Source organism: Micropterus salmoides, unplaced genomic scaffold (assembly GCF_014851395.1).
Source record: "Micropterus salmoides isolate LMB-PRFRI ecotype aquatic unplaced genomic scaffold, ASM1485139v1 Ms_hic_scaffold_8, whole genome shotgun sequence".
Classification (NCBI taxonomy): domain Eukaryota; kingdom Metazoa; phylum Chordata; class Actinopteri; order Centrarchiformes; family Centrarchidae; genus Micropterus; species Micropterus salmoides.
The window spans coordinates 11,061,408-11,075,980 of NW_024044570.1; positions in this window are offsets into that span (position 1 = coordinate 11,061,408).

A 14,573-nucleotide genomic window follows, 5' to 3' on the forward strand; every position below is an offset into this window, starting at 1 on the left:
GACATAGCTTTTCATTATGTGGGGGGACAACTTTGGGAGAACTGATATTTCCTACACTGCCGTGCAATTGATTAACATGAGAGCCAAAAGGAAGCGGGCAGTGCTTCGGGCGCTTCTGCCTGCTTTGTGTCCCCAAACAATGACAATTTTACACCCAGTCTGCCCATTCATCGACAGGAAAAATCAAGTGGTGGCACAAGACAAAAAAAAGCTGAGGTAGTGGAGGAACAAAGGGTCAAGGAGTGAGAGAGAGAAGGAGAGCAGCAGCATTGCCCTCGGGCAGCTCCACTTTGTCGTCCTCTCATGTTGGTCTGATGGCAGACTGGAGTGTTATTACAACAAAGGACAGGCTGGGGTTAACTGATTAGCATGTTTATCTTCAGTAGATATCTCTGCAACACAATATCCCTACATGGACTTCTTTGACATAATGTCAGAGCTATTCTTCACATTCACTTCACATTCCATTAAACGATACAGTGGCACCACCATCAGTGTTATGACACAATTGCAGTTACAATCCACTAAGTGCAACGCTTGCTAGAAAATATTGTGTACCATGAAGACACCTTGATTGTCTTACACCTTTAACTACTTCAAATGCTCATTTTACACCTAACATGAGTTTTGTCATTTACCTGTATTTCCCTTACAGTGCATTTTACTATCGGATGGTGGCTGTGAAAGCCATCCCATTGTGCCCTCTGAATATCAAAACCAACATTTAAGTAAGTAAACTTTATTTGTATACCACGTTTAACAGCAGTGGAAAAACATTAACATACAAGAAAAAAAAACAGAAGATAAAATGTCTAACCAACCACCTTCGTGAAGAGGAGGTAAGCTAAAAGCACAGTATACGTAATAAAAATACATAAAACTTACACAACCGGTAATAAAAACGTAAACATGTTAAAGGTTCACTGTGTACGTTTTAGTGGGATCTAGTGGTGAGGGTTAGGAATTGCAACCACTGGCTCCCAGTGCATACACATGCTCCTTGGATGGTCCCATTTCCGGAGTTGTGAAGTCGTTCTACTGACATTGGTGTGTTGATGTGCTCTTAAGTCGGAATGTAGAATCAACATGGACGCTACTACAAAGATGTGTTGGATTAGCATTATCAGAGCGTTTAAACAACGTGCAGACATCTATGATATCTTATACTAATTTAATTTGTAAATCCAACTACAAATAGGCTGTGAAAACTTTAAACATATGGTCCTCTTTTAATATCTTTATATAATATAAACTACCCCTGGCAAAGTTTTTATTATTTGTGTCTTCTTATATATTTGTATACTGTCTTGTATACTTCTTTATGTCCCATGTACCCTTTATCCCTCTTTTAGCAATAAAGTTGAAAAAACTTGATGATTATTCTGACACCACGTGTGGGATCATATGTAAGGTCTTTATACACCACTGAAAACAAGGTTATATATATTACATTGCATTTCTGTGAATAGATCCTAAGTATTACACACCTTTAAGTTGTGCCACTTTCAGAACTTTAACTTGAGCTCAACTCAGCCTCTAACCCTCTGGACTCCCGGCTACGGTTCCTTCCTGTTCTGCACTGCAGCCACCAACTTGGTTCTGCAGCATCTTGTCTTCCAGTCTGCCTCGTTCTTCCCCAGCTCAATTTCCGATCTTCAACCCTGCAATAAATATTCCTCTTTTATCTAACTCCAGTCTCCTCCCTCTCTTAGGACTACAAGACTAGCCGCGAGAAAAGTTAAACTCAATCTTTTGGTAATAATAATGTGCTGTTAAACTATATTATATTATATTGTTATACAGGGCGGTGCGGTGGTGCAGTGGTTAGCATTAGTCACCTCACAGCAAGAAGGTCGTGGGTTGAAACCCCGGTTGCCCTTGCCCTGCCCTGGTGTGGAGTTTGCAGGTTCTCTCCAGGTGCTCCGGCTTCCTCCCACCACCCAAAGACATGCAGAGTAGGTTAATTGGTATCTCTAAATTGCCCTTAGGTGTGAATGTGAGTGGTTGTTTGTCTATGTGTGGCCCTGCGATGGACTGGCAACCTGTCCAGGGTGTACCCTGCCTTTCGCCCAATGTCAGCTGGAATAGGCTCCAGCCCCCCACGACCCTGTACACAAGATAAGTGGTTGACGATGGATAATATGTATATTATAGCCTACATGTAAATAAAGAAACAAAGCTCTCTCTCTCACACACACACGCACACACAGTCAGTGACCACTGTTCATTATCTCTCCCCATCAGGTTTCTCCCTCACTTATGTCATTGCCATAACTTTTTGGGCATTCATCCTTCTGTTGTTGTGCTTTAATCTATGAAATACATAGCTGTATATTGTGAAATTACAGCCTGCTTACAGCCGGCATAACGCAATTGGTATCTCCACCACTAACAGACCTCCCGCGGCATCGTCGAAGTTTTAAATATTACTGTCGAAACTTCGAAGCTCAAAAAATGACATTCGGCCAGCCCTAGTATTAACAGGGCATGGAAAGTAAACTTAAAGAAACATGGCGACCTGACAGAATGTAATTTAAAACAACGGTGTCCTGCAAGGTACAAACTTCACGAACTGCTGTTTTTTTTGCAAAATAGACAGTGCAACATTCACACCTGGGGGCTTACACAGGCAGCTGCCTTACCCTAACATTAACGTTACCTTGTTTCGTGTCGTCCATCAACGCATACACTGGATGCTTTTGCCGCTAAATAAGACAGATACTGGTCCATCCTAAAGACCACACGCCCAAACACAAGAAAAGAAATCTAGTGTATGCTGTACAATGCAGTGAGGAATGTGCAGACCTATATTGGGTAAACTAAACAACCACTACACAAACACATTGCTCAACACAGACCTCAGGTCAAGACTCAGCAGTTTACTGAAGGATGAAGGACACTCTTCTGAGGACCACAAGGTGCACATTTTAGACAGAAAGGATGGATGGTTTGAAAGAGGTGTCAAAGAAGCCATTTACACCAGGGTTGAGAAGCCCTGGAGGAAATCTGTGATAACACTTGACCCCCACTTACAATGCTGTCCTTTCATCACTTCCCATGAAACTAAACAAACATTCAGGTGAAGTTGCCAAGGATGGACGTTCAGTCTTGGCTTCAGGTGGCTCTAATGACCAATTTACTGACATTTTTAAAATAGAGCACTAGATAACATGGCTAGCTTGTATCTAGCGAGGTTGTTCCTTGGTTAATTCAGTCATTACACACAATGTTTGATAGACAGTGGATCAGTGACGGGGGATAAGATCAGTAGCATATGATGACCGAGGTCATATTTTGGATATCTGTTAGATAGAATACAATGAATTATTTTGCACACAAGTCCTCATGTTAATGGCTCCCTGTGACCAATAAAGGTAAAAACGTGATACTGTAGTGATTCAGAATTATGATGAAAGTAGCACATGTACACTGCTGGTGACACATTGAACTTTAAACTAACAGTCTCTTGTGTGTAAAGGAATGCATGAATAGGCATTTGTTTCAGGTGTTCATCTGATATATCTATACCTAGATAAAGTAAGTCTCTAATTCCAGCTGTCAAACAGCTGAAATTTAATTTGCAAGGCCGTCCAAAATTACTATATGTGTGTGTTGTTGTTTTGTTTGTTTTCAGCAGGACTGATTTTGAGCGGAGAGTGGAGCGATGACCAGGCTGCTGGAGCTTGCAGAAATGTCTGTCCACCAACCAGGGCACTCTTCAAGTTCTGAACCAGATGTGGGACATCCGGCATGAAATATAGCCTCCTGTCTGGTCTTGCAGGATGTGAGAATTAAAAAAGTTTCTTTGAAGACATCACATTCAAGGGTTGGTTGCCTTGTATATTTTGCCTTGTATATTTTGCATTGTTTACCAAAACTTCTTTCTTGACTTAAACTAAACAGCTTCTGGCATTCATTGATATTTACTTGTTGTGCATGTGTATGTGTCTTAACATAACCATACTGTAATGTATTATACCTTATGGGAGCAGCCCCCCTTCCCTCCAATATTAAACAAAATAATATAATTAAATTTAAAGGGCTTTATTGGCATGAAGGTTTCAAGAACAGTGTTTCCAAAGCATCAAAATAAAATTTGTCAATACACACAGTATACAGTAAGTTAAAAATGGGCATGTTATTAGTTATAAAAACAAATACAAACTGAATGGACAGAAGAAAATTAAAGTTTGGTGGGACTCTTAGGTGGAAACAGGATGATTGAGTGAAACAGCCTAACTCAGTTTACAAGGTAAGAGAAGACAGTTTACTGGCAAGAGAAAGCACAGCAACCAGACACAAGGTAGAGCTACTGCATCAGCAGTCTCTCTCAGGCAGCAGGTGGTTTGGACTGATCATTCAGAATGTGTCTGTGTCCTGGTTAATAGTTTAGCCTCTGTTTGGGGAAGGGAGAAAGGGTACATTAGCCATACTGAAATGAATCCCCAGTTAACAGTAATGTTATGGATCATATTTATGAGTGTAGTGTAGTGAGTGTTCATTCAGTAACCATCTCTCTAACATTAGTTACATTTCAACAGATTACACTGTGAATGCAGTCTGTCCATCACTCCCAGGATAGAATACACTAACTATAAGTGTAGTCAACATCGTAATCAATGCACATTATGCATTAATATTTACAGAAAATTGCTGCAAATTAAGTCGCTGCTGTAAATGTGTACCATTACGTTATGGGAACTGCCCCTTTTCCTACCAAAGTTAAACACAAAAACTGATTAAATCTATGTTTATGTCTGTAATGTAAGTGTCAGCTCAGTAATCAGTGTCATATTTTGTTAATATTTACCGATAATTGCAGTAAATATAGCTGCTGCTGGTGTCCGTCCCACCTAAACCCATTCAAACTGGTTGACAGCGCTGAGTCGTTTGGAACTACGGAGAGCGACATGAACCACGTGACCGCGTAGCGGCGAGATCAAAGAGTGTCGTAACTCTCTTATTTAACGGCCCTGGTACTACCTACGTCTCATAGGTAAATCACATTTTATTGATAACTGTTCAGTGACACAGCGTACTGCCTTTTCTCCACCTAGTGGTAGATAGATGCATTTTTAGGTTACTTGGAACTTGAAGTTTGAGCTTTCAGGGGTTGCTGTGTCAGTGTGGACTGCTGAAGCTTAAGCTCTTTTCCATTTCACACAGATCACAGGAAACATAAGCCTGTAAGTATTGCATACTATGTCGTTCAGGATGTTAAGCATTTAAAGCAAAGTAGTTAATGTTAAGATTATATAATCGCGATGCATGCTAATGTCCGTTAGCATGTTAATGGCGATTCCTATAATGTTAGCATTGAGCTACCCGTTAAAGCCCAATTTTTTGTGTTGATATGATGGGCTGGAATATCGATAGAGTTGGACAAAAGTACTGTGTATTAGGGTTGCCAACTGTCCCGTATTAGACGGGACGTCCATTATTTTAGGCCTAATTGAGTTCTCCCATACTTGACCTCTCTCGTTTTTTGACTAACGTTACGACGCTCACGGTGCGAACTACTGCGTTATGTCGAGTTTTACCTGCCCGCCGAGAACTGCATACACCTCCAAATAATGCTTTTAAACGCTATAATATTCTTTGTGGGCTTTATCAATGGTGATAAATGATTCGAAGTGTTTATTTTATGAACGTTTAGAGTCTTTAATAATTTATTACACTTAGTAGAAGTAACGTTAGCCTACCATTCCTTGACATTCAGTTAATATATGTTGTGATAACTGTTTGATCACTGAGCACAGCAATAATCCGGCAGATCAAATTTTGTCGACTACCTGCCGATTTTGCATCCACCTCTTTTCTCAGCATAAATGACCGTTAGCACCAGCGAGGTGCATGCAATTCTCGGCAGGCAGGCAGAATTCCGCACAACACCTGTCGCTCCGCGATCTCCTGTCCGTAGTCAGCCCCACTCCCTCTCCGGGAAGGGTTGTGGTTGTGCCTCTAGTACGACTGGCGCGCTGTGAACTATTAGTGATTGTTTCCTCTGACTGAAAGAATATTAGGCATGATCCATGGACTACTGCCATCTGGGCAACCTGGGTTTCCTGGGACACCTGGGCTACTTGGTCAACCTGGGCCATCTGGGTAAAAAGTGGGTGTTGATAACAACACAGTTTTGCTCCCCAAGTATAAAATTTTTTGACCAGACACCAGCAATCATTGTTTGAATTTTGGCACCTTCTAGTTGGACAGGTAGATGGATTTATTATGGTGCCATAAAACCTGCAATGTGCCTCGAAACTCCCCACTTTCCTTACACAACCATTTCACTTCGCTGTCTGTGTCAGCTGGACCACCTTAAAATCATAGTCTTAACTTAGTACATAGGCATTCCATATTCAATAAAAAATTATTAAACAATTAGTGAAAGGACTAAAGACAATATATGTTAACCAACCATGAAACACTAAAACAATCCAATACATCTCCAGAACTCTTTTATCCAGTTTAATTTCACAATTTACTACAGGTCAAAGTCATTGCAGCAGTTTTTCATTATATATGGACAAAAATATTGAGACACCCCTCTTAATCATTGAATTCAGATGTTCCATTCAGTCCCATTGCCTCAGGTGTATAAAATCAAGCACCTAGCCATGCAGACTGCCTTTATGAAAATTTGCAACAGAATTTGTCTCTAAATTTGAGCATGGTACTGTAAAAGGATTCCACCCCTGCAACAAGTCAGTTCGTGAAACTCTTCCCTCCTAGATACTCCATAATCAAGTGAAAGAGGTATTATTGCAAAGTAAAGCATTTAGGAACCACAGCAACTCAGCCACGCAGTGGCAGACCATCTAAAGTTACATAGAGCGGTCACCGAGAGCTGAGGTGCATAGTGTGTAAAAGTCGCCAACGCTCACCTGACTAAATAACTGCAGACTTCCAAACCGCCTCTGGCATTTACATCAGCAAACTGTTCGGCGGAAGCTTTGTGGAATGGGTTACCACGACCAAGCAGCTGCATGAAAGCCTTACATTAGGACTGCACGATTTGGTTGTGTCATATTGCAATTATTGTGGACAATACTGTGATTGCTATAAAATGGTAAGAAATTGTACTTGCTTGATTATCAAGGAAAATGCACAAAATATTGAAATTTTGAAATGTGTATTTCTCAACTCTAGCTAAATAGCCAGCTATCCAAACCCAAACCTTCCTTCTTCTCTTCTCCCTATTTTCTTCTGTCTCACATCTAGGTCGCTGTTTTTGTATAACAACCTGCTCAAGCGGCCACAGAGCGACCGGTGCTCCCTGTGGCCAGTCAACTGTGTTTTGAACGATTAGCTGCACTGTGTGGGTTTGGGGAAGGGACTGAGATTATGGTAGGTTGTAGTCTTTACTGTGCTTGTGAATAATATTTCTGGTTTGCAAGTATCTATTTTTAGAGACGTGCAGGTGAAATGGTCACATTGTAGAGCCTGGTCTGGGCGTAGATGAGCAGACTGCAGTGCACACAGAGTCTAGTGTCACACTCACAGGACACCTTTTTTGCGGGTATGTAATTACACAGCTTGACATCGTGACTGCAGTTGCGATTAGATTAATCATGCAGCCCTACTTTACATCACCAAGCATAATGCTAAGCGTCCGATGGAGTGGTGTAAAGCCCCACTGAAGGGAAATGTTTATTACCTGTTGCTAAGCTTGCTAAGACATTTTGGAGAATTCTACACTTCTAACTTTGTGGGAACAGTTTGGGGAAGTCCCATTGCCGTTCCAGGCAAGCAAAGGCCTTAAAAGTATGGTTGGATGAGTTCAGTGACTTGACTGGCCCAAACAGAGCCCTGACCTCAACCCTTTCGAACACCTTGATGAGCTAGAATGGGAAATTGCAAGCTAGGCCCTCTCATCCAACATTAGTGACCTCACAAATGCTCTTCTGGATGAATGAATGAAAAATTCACACAGACTCTCCAAAATCCTAAAAAAGCCCTCCCAGAAGAGTGGAAGCTGTTATAGCTGCAAAGGGGAACCAACTCCATATTATAACATAAAAGCTCCTGTAGGTGTAATGTGCAGGTACGTCCCAATACTTTTGTCCATATAGTGTATTTTGGTCCCTCTGTTACTGATGTTCTGCACAGGAGAACTCTTAATCTCTGCTGTTACATCTATTGTGCTCCAATTGTATTATTTTTGTTGGATATTGAGGCTGATACCCCTACCATTTCCCCCCTCTCTTCTACCCTTTTAATTGTGTTCTAAAGTTGTCACTGAAGAACTAGAAAAACTTACTAAATAAATTAAGGATGAAATGGTTACCGGTTTAATGATAAACCATGATAAAATTCCAGATGGTTATTATTACGATACACATTTTAAATAACATGAGTAACGTGTGTGATTACCTCGATCTGAAAAACTGATGGTAAATACTGTCCAGCATAAACTAAAGTTAGCAATGCAATGTGGGTTTGTTTGGGTGTTCAGAGATTTTTCAGCCGCTCTGAAGTCTGGTTGTATTTTGGATTGAAAGAGTGCTGAGAGAAACTCGATCAAAGAAAATTGCCTTATAGCGAATGCAGGGTACATTAACTTTTAGCTTTGGTTTTTCCGTCTGACTTGCTAACAGCTTGCAAAGTGAAGCTCTCAGTGTTAGCTACTCTTAAAAACATTACACGTTGAAAAACACCACACATTAATACAGAATCAATGATAAAAATGGTAAACAGAAATAAAAAAAAATTATAATCAATCAATCAGTGCTGAGGATGAATTAGAATTTAAGCCTGTTAGCTTGGGGGAAAAGCTGCTCTGCAGTCTGGTGGTGTGGCAGCAGAAACGTCTATATCTCTTCCCAGAAGGCAGCAGGGTACATACAATGCATCCGGAAAGTAGTCACAGCGCTTCACTTTTTCCACATTTTGTTATATTATGATCTTTCTGTGTACTCGTAATGGGTGGGGCTAGTTATGCTTCAGAGCATTGTTTATGATTACAAGAGGATTTTTTTTTAAAAGGTTCCAATTCTTATAGTTTATTAGAAAACAGATATTTTTTACACATATTTACTCAGATGATATTCATACTTGTAAAAAGTACATCATCCGTACCACATACTTGTTTCAACTGAGTACTCACTCAACCCTAATATATAGCTTTTTTTCTTGCTCTACAGGAGACCATGGTCCAGTAGGATTTGTAGGAGCACCTGGAGCACCTGGCAAATGTGGAATATGTGGACCAGGTTATATGTATACATATACACACACACACACACTGTTCATCATTAGTATATTGAGTGGACCGAGCTGTGGATGAATTGGAGTTTAAAAGTCTGATAACTTGGGGGGAAAAAGCTGCTCTGCAGTCTGGTGGTGTGGCAGCAGAAACGCTTGTATCTCTTCCAAGAAGGCAGCAGGTTGAACAGGCTACATACATTGTGTAATTGAGGCCATCTCTGACATGGTATTAGAGCCCAAACGATTTAAGGGTGTGCTGATATTAAGAACCACTTGCAAATAGAACAGGTTTCTACGTTTATAACAGCCGATTAATTACAATAACAAAAGAAACTGAGAAAGAGATCTGTCAATCATGTAATAGGTGTTGCATAGTTTATCCACCAGAGTGCACTCCTGTGTTATTTTCTACACAAACTCAAAGTAACAGTGTATCACTTGCTTATTGGTTGGCAGGCAGCAGAAAATAACTGTGGGGGGGGTCCGGAAACCGGTCAGTTTCTGGTGAGACCACCATTTGCCTCATGCAGTGCAACACATCTCCTTTGCATAGAGTTGATCAGGTTGTTGATTATGGTATGTGGAATGGTGGTCCTCTCCTATTCAGTGGCTGTGAAAAGTTGCAGTCAGGTCGAGACCCCGATGAGGACGACAAGATGCGGATGAGCTTCCCTGACAGTTTGTGCAGAAGTTCTTTGGTTATGCAAACTGATGGTTGCAGCAGCTGCCCGGATGGCTGGTTTCAGACAGTCTTGGAGGTGAAGATGTGGAGGTCCTGGGCGGGTGTGGTTACACGTGGTCTGCAGTTGTGAGGCCGGTTATGGTAGAGAAATGAACATTCAATTTACGTGCAACAGCTCTGGTGGACATTCCTGCAGTCAGCATGCCAATTGCATGCTCCCTCAAAACTTGCGACATCTGCGTCATTGTGCTGTGTGATGGAACTGCACATTTTCGATGGATTATAAAAAGGAGAAGTGCATAGCCTGGTGTATGTTGTACAGCCGGATAGTAGCACTCAAAGTATTCTGACTATAAAGACTATAAAGACATTAAACGTGACTTCACACATAAACAAACATGGAGACATACTGTCGTCGTCAGCTCTATCTGGTATACTCTTGCCTTTGTCTGATGTAATACTGTGACACTTAAAATCATTTACTGTAAAACAAACAAGGACATTAAAAAGAGCTGAAGCTGAAAAGGGAATATGAACCTTTCATCTGAATGCAGGTATACACACAAATGTTAGCTCCAACTTGTTGCCAGTTTGGTAACTGAATGTCATCTGCTTAATCCAGAATCCTTCAGCATGGATCTCAAAGCCTTAATGGAGAGTATTCCAAAAATTGAGCTGGGTATGTATCCTATTTAAACATTATATTGTGCCCTCTGATGCGCACAGTCCCGCAAATGAACAAACAGATTGCTAAACATTATGCACCAAGAGGTTTGATAATGACTGAATGAATGAATTAACTGAATGAAATTAACTGAATGAAATTAACTGAATGAAATTAATTTAATAGTCAGTGTTATATTATGAACATACAATTGAATAGCTGGTTATGCTGGTGCTTTTTCCATTAAAGACAAGTTATGCGTATGCTGTCAATTACAGATCTTAGAAAAAAAGAAAATTGGAATTGGCCAACATCAAAAAATTAGTAATCGTTATTGGCCAGGAAAAATGCAATCGGTGCACCTCTAGTAAAAACAAATGGTTTCACTTCCTCATTTATTTCTGATTTTCTGTATACTGTCCTCTCCTTTCAGCTATAACCTATGACTTTGTCCGGAGAGTTGGTCAGAAATACTTTGTGTCCTACAAGACTCTTTCTCCACGGCCATCGATTTCTGCTCCCAACGAGGCTTAGAGCTTGCTTTGCCCCAGAACGAGGAGGAGAACAGAGTGCTGACTCAGTTCTTTGGGGACGTTTACAAAACGGCCTGGATCAACGTCAGCAACAAAAAAGCAGAGGGGAATTTTGAGGCTGATATGGAAAAACCGACCTCTGACCTTTACCAAATAGAGAGAAGGGCAGCCAGACAAATCCATCCCGGATACAGGCTGCACCGTGTTGTCAGAAAACGGCATCTGGGGAGTGACACGTTAACGCTTCCTGAATGCTTACATCATTTGTCAGATATAGAAAATTCTGGTATCCCATGCAGTGTTTCCCATATGCGCCGCTGCTGGGTTATTATACATCTTGGGCTAATTAAACTAGCCTAACTTGCAGATCATGACTGAGCTATAATAGCTTCTTGACGCAAGTAGTTGGAAGACAATAAAATGGGTTTATGGTGTAATATTTACAAAACACAGGCCTACAGCTTTCCCTAACTTTAACAGTGTTTCCCAGATAGACTTTACTTGGGCTGGCTGCCCAGGTATATTAAGATATTAAGACAAGACGCTGCCACAATGAATATTTTATTTTATGAACAGTGAACATACCAGTGGAAATGTGATTCGGCATCATGTTGGTTTCGATAGGCTTTGTCGTTAACAAGCCCCCTCCACAGGCGGAGCACTTGCCGATGAAAACGAAGTCACTGGTGGAAAATCCAAAAGACGAGTTCTATGTCAGAGAGAAATAGAAAGGGGAAAGGCAAGCTGGTGTGTTTGCAGCAAAGTGTAGAGGTGTGTGTGTGGGGAAAAGAGAACTGATTGGAAATTGAGCAGATTCAAGTAGTAGGTAAACACTAAAATAAGGTGGAGAAGGAAGTAGAATTAAAATGCTGAAATAAAAATGAACCTACTAGAAAGAGAAATATACCCCGCTAACACCCTCCCCCGTTTTATTGGAAACACGTTTTCTTGGGGTAGGAATAACCCCCACCAACAACCAAATTTGTTTGCAATGTGTGATACATGATGTGTTGGTGTTTTATATCAAGATATGAAACAGGGCACGCTTAGAGAGCGCACAAAAAATTGTTCACTTAAACTCCGCTGCTACAACTCCATCCTAGGGGAAAACACTGCCATGTAAGGCTTACTGTTATGCAAAGTTTTATTTATATATATATATATATATATATATATTCCTTTATAACATAATTTTGATTACTATACATGACTATGGTGTAGGAACTTTTTAAAAGCAGTGTTTTGAAAACATGACACAATAAAGCATACAGCAGTGATATAGTCTCATTTTATTCGTTCATTTATTTTATTTTGAAGGAAAATACCTAATGTTGTTTTCTGGATAGTCTTCACAGAAAGAACAGTTTATTGATGTCTCTTTTTAATTTAACCATGTAATGATTACACTATCTGTGTATCATTGTAAATGACAGGCTACTTCCTTCACCTTGTTTGCAATCAGGTATTTGTGGGGAATCATCCAAACTTATTTTCCAGTAAATGTCAATTCAGTTCCAATATGATAAAGCATGGGGAACAGAGACAATTTCTTTGTTTGTCATTTTACAACTGGTGATTCAGCCACACTGGGGAGACTGACGGAAGCAGGTGAAGCTCTGCCTGTTTTTCAAAAGCGTTGTGATTGCCTGATGGAATGGCGTCATACTACTGCACACGCGTAACTGAATAAAACAGGTATTGTTAATGCAGCGTGGAGCAACGTGAGAAAGTCATAGCAAGAGCCTTCGATTCGCGATCAGCCGTGCATCCTGCCCGATCGGTACTGCGCATGTGCAATTTTCAACAGAGGCTCACGGGTAATCTTAAGCAGTTTCAGGAAAATAACTGTTTTTTTTCAGAGTGTTATTGATTTAGTTGCTTTTTAAGCAAGTTTTAACGTCTTCTGGATGCAGTTTGATGAAGTAGGCTAAAGACATGCGGTTTGGGGCAAGCCGGGGATCGAACCGCCGACCTGCAAAACCCATCTGTTAGCCACTGCCTCCCGTTAAAATAGTGTAAAACATTACTTGTTGCTTTCTTTTTAATGTAGCTAAGCCTCTATCTGTGTACTAAATCATAGCATATACAATTTCACTTTAAATAACGTTTTTATAGTCCTCTGTAAGAGGGTCGTGTCCAGCAGCAGAGTGGCGCAGCGGAAGCGTGCTGGGCCCATAACCCAGAGGTCGATGGATCGAAACCATCCTCTGCTAAGCTTAGTTTTTTCCAGCTAAATGGGAAAACGTCTACAGACTGTTTGGCTACATACACGGAAGTTAACATAAATTGAGGGTGCATAATAGGTTCATAGGTTTATATATACATCCGTGCAAAACCTAAAAAACCTTTTCAAATGACTTTAAACACCCAATAAAGATACTAAAGCACACAAACATGATCAGTTGGTTTTCGATTAAATATTTTTCAATTTTGTAGCCTATTAATGACATGTATTTAAGGTGTCACTGTGGCACTCCAAAGACAGTAGTGTCAGTTCACTGCTAAAATTTAAATGATTTATTATTATTATACTATTATTCTCTCTTTACATTTAACCTGAACAGCTGGCCCATTTCAACTGGACATTGTAAAAATAGGTCAAGAGGGAACCTGCTGAGACTTTAACTCTCATAATTCCAATACAATTATGCTTTTTCATATGCCAGATTATAAAAATATCATTAGATCTCGGGCATACCTTATTTGATGGTCATATAAAGTCATGTAACAAAAGGTGGCCCATTTTAGCTGACTCCACCCTACATTTTTAAGTTTGAAATCACTTAACACTCGAAGCTGCAGCACTTTGCTGGTTCTATTTTTTTATTTACCATTATTTGTTTGTATTATCTGTAGCTGTTAGTGTCTGCATCATCACAGATTTGCTGATAATGAGAATAGAAATCGGCGATTAAGATAACTTTGGATGCCGACGGCACTGTAAGGCATATTTTTATACTTCTACAAGAGGCCAGCAGAGGGCAGTGTCGTTCCACATTTCAACATTTGAATCTCTCCAACAACTACGCTAATTCTAAACTTTAGATAATTATTCCATTACTCTTCCATTATGTCTTTAAATGTTTTATGTCTTTTGTTTTCTGCCATGAAATGATGCATCTCATTATGCCCTCTGGATATCAAATCAAAACATCCCCAAACCAACAGTAGACTGGATGTTTTAGGAAAGTCCAATGTAAGTAACTGAGTGAAATTATTGTTCTTACAAATATAATACTGAGCCAATCCTGCTAAAAAGACAATAACATTAATCCTGTTGTCTTACACTCAGCCCTCTCAGTTATTTGTTATAGCAGTCAACATATTCATTTTCTTCCAGAGATGCTGCCTGGTGCCTAAACTAGGGCTGCCACAAATAAATGATTTTCATCATCATATTTCTTTTTATTCATTCATTCATTGATTAGTTGTGCATTTTGTCTATGAAATGTCAGAAAGAAGACTAGCATTGTCAATTCCCAGAGCT